Source organism: Pteropus vampyrus, unplaced genomic scaffold (assembly GCF_000151845.1).
Source record: "Pteropus vampyrus isolate Shadow unplaced genomic scaffold, Pvam_2.0 Scaffold99, whole genome shotgun sequence".
In the NCBI taxonomy this organism is placed as follows: domain Eukaryota; kingdom Metazoa; phylum Chordata; class Mammalia; order Chiroptera; family Pteropodidae; genus Pteropus; species Pteropus vampyrus.
In genome coordinates, this window is record NW_011888880.1 from 440,719 (window position 1) to 443,880 (window position 3,162).

At 42.1% G+C, this 3,162-nt stretch overlaps 1 non-coding gene across 1 annotated transcript; it reads right to left on the bottom strand.

Annotated features, from left to right (window-relative positions):
• Positions 1–2,789: 2,789 nt before the first annotated feature.
• Positions 2,790–2,908, bottom strand: LOC111742693. Its single transcript, XR_002781435.1, has one exon. It is a non-coding gene; the product is annotated as a 5S ribosomal RNA (ribosomal RNA).
• Positions 2,909–3,162: the final 254 nt, after the last annotated feature.

The following is a 3,162-nucleotide window of genomic DNA, read 5'->3' on the forward strand; positions in this document are numbered from 1 at the left end:
TTAAATCAAATAAAATTTCTTTGTCTTTTTTGAGAACATGATATAAACAAACCACACTCATATTGTCCTTCCTTTATTTTTAAAATCAATTTTTAGACTGGCAGAAGTGTTTTTATTTTGGAACCATTTAAATTTGCCAATGCCTCAAGAAAGTCAATGTCGTATTGTGCGTACAAAGCTTCTCACTTCACTAGGTTAAGAATCCTGTAAAGTCTGGCCCCTATGATAGAACCTCTAAGGACATTTAAGGAGCTCTGCGTTCTGGTTGTTGGGATGAGCTTTGAGTGAAAGGCTCAAGAGAGGAGAGAAACGAGGTTGAAGGCATTGAATCTGTTTTGCCTAGAGAAACATTCTCCTCCCGCATCAGCTGTATTTACACCGAAGCCCTGTCAGCCCATGTGTCCTCTTTATTTGCCACTTTCCTGATCCTTTTCCCTCTGGCAAGCTACTCCCCGGGCCCTGGGAATATCTCACCTGACACTCTCTTCCTGGGGGATATAATCCATGTCTATTCATAGATTTTCAGATATCAACCATCTATCAGAGTTGAAAATATATCTCCGGGCCTGGTCAGTCTTGGAACAACATTCTTACATTCGCGCTGCCTCCTGGCCTCTTGGTGCTGGATGGATGGATCCGCTGGCACTTCAAACGCCCCTCACCAGCCACGTCCGATTTCACACAATCCATATCCCACAGTGTGCAGGTTAGAAAACCTTTCTAAAGTGAGTCCCATAATATCCGAGTCCTGAGGGGTACTTCACAAGAAAATGTTTGAGAAGTTCTGGCTGTGTATCACCCCTTTGGGGATTCACAGTACCTACGAGTGCAGTAGAAGCTAAGGGAAGACTTGCAGAACAAAATGGGTTTAACTCGGTTTAACCCAGTGTTTCCCAAGCTTATTTGAACCCCTCTTAAAATGTAACTCCTATGGACATCCTGTGACACCAGTGTCTCGTGGAAACCGTGAGAAACACAGCCTGGGAGTCATTTTCGATTTTTCCATTCCTCCTCTCCTCTGCTTTAAAAACAGAAGTGTAATAGGCATGTCATATAGTGCACAAGCATTAAACATACAGCTTGATTTTGTGTCCACGCACATCTGTTTAACTGCCACCCAGATCAAAATATAGACCCTACCCTATGGTTCCGCTGACATGAAATTTTTAAATAGGCAAACTAATATGTGGGGACGAAAGTTAGAATAATGGTTACCTCTGGAGGGAGGGTGGGAGGAGGTGGAGTTCACATATGGACTGGGGAGCTTCCTGCAAGAAAGTTATGGGCTTCTGGAAATAGCCGGTGCCCTCCCCACTCGGGTCCACACCCGTAGCATCTTCATGATTCTGCGGTCCGAATGGCCCCGACTGCCTTCTTATTTCTCTTCTCACTGGGCGTCCGTGCTCCACTCTGTGGCCCCGTTGCTCCCAGACTGTGCTCTTCCCTCTTCCCGGACCACCCTCCTGCACTGTTGATGCTTCTCACACCTCTGGCATCAGGGTAGATGTCACTTGTGACTAAAATTGAGCTCAGAACCTCTTTTTTTTTTTTTTGTACCTATCGCATCCTGCGTTTTCTCCATTTATTACACTCGTGATGCTGTGTGGCCGTACCAGTTTATGGTTGTTTCTCCCCACTGGACTGTCATTTCCTTGGAATGAAATGAACTTGAACTATAGCAGTAATCAAGATTACAAGGCAACATCTTGATTACTGCTGTAGTTCAAGTTCATAGATGACATATTTTTTTAAAAATCAGTTCAAAGAATTCTAATAAATCTTCCTGCTTTCTGTTTCATTCTTGACTTTTTGTCTCATTCTCAACTTTTCGTCTCATTCTCAATTCAAGTCCTTCTAAAATGCCTGTCTTATGTTTATTATGCTTCCTATCAATAGTCTCAGGTGGCTCCCTTGAGTTTCAGAATATAAGCCAGAGCTCTTCACCTGTCACTCAAGTGTAACCAAACACAATAGGTTTGCAGCTTGGAGTGTGTGAGCCAAAGGAACACAAGTCTTGTTGGAAGAAAGAGCTTTTATTTTCACTTGTGCCAAGAAAGGAAGGCAGGGGAATAATTTCCAAAGCTCCCCCTTCCCGAAGAAAGGCTTCGCCACTGCTTATATACACTATTTAGTTAATTACATATTGATTTCTTCTTAGCAGTTGGCTAAACTTATCCAGTTCCAGTTCTGGTCAAGCTCGTCTGTCCAGTTGCAGCTGCATCTGTAAAATACTGTGCTGCATTTTAGCATTTAGCGAGAATAGCATTTAGTGAGAACCGCCCAGACCTTGAGACCCTGGTCCTATCTCACGCGAGGACTCTGCGAGCTTGCTCCACTCCACCCCACAAGCTGACTCCTACCAGTCCCTGTCCAGGGACCAGGCCCTCACTATTCTAAATACGTCACGTGCTCATAGGCTTCCCGGCCTGTGTCTGCTCCTTTTTCTCTGCTTTACATGCCACCACTTAGGTTCTTCAAGGACCAGTTCCAACATTCATTCCTCCTACAAATATATTTTACTTTCTACTAGTTTTTAGGAACTATTATGTGCACTGAGATATAGGGATGAGCAAGACATAAGATCCCCATGCTCATGGAGCCTACATTTTAGCACAACAGAAGCAACAGTAATAAATAAGCGAGATAATGAACAATTTCTGAAAACGTTATAAAGCAACTGATTTTATACATTAAAGACTAATCTCGTAGAGTGTTCTTTGAAATCGTGGAGTCATTGGCAGTGTTCAATTTATTTTATTCTATTTTTTATTATTTATTTACTATTTTTACACCTACAGCACCTGATCTTCCTAGGTAGTCTCCCATCCAAGTACTAACCAGGCCCGACCCTGCTTAGCTTCCGAGATCAGATGGGATCGGGTATGTTCAGGGTAGCACGGCTATAGATTTAATAGCAATTTTTAAAATTGAAATCATCTTACTGGCTTTACTGAGCTTTTCAATTAAGTTCTGAGATTTCCCACATCAATATCCCTGTGTCTTTTACTTGTCATTTTTTTTTTCCCCAATGGCTTAAAAAATATTCCAAAGACTTTTTCTTAATAAAACTTGTATAAACTTTTAAATACGGGAAAACAAATAAATCAGACTTCAGGTAAAAGAGGTTAGCTACACCTAACAGTGCTATATGGCATTTAGGAC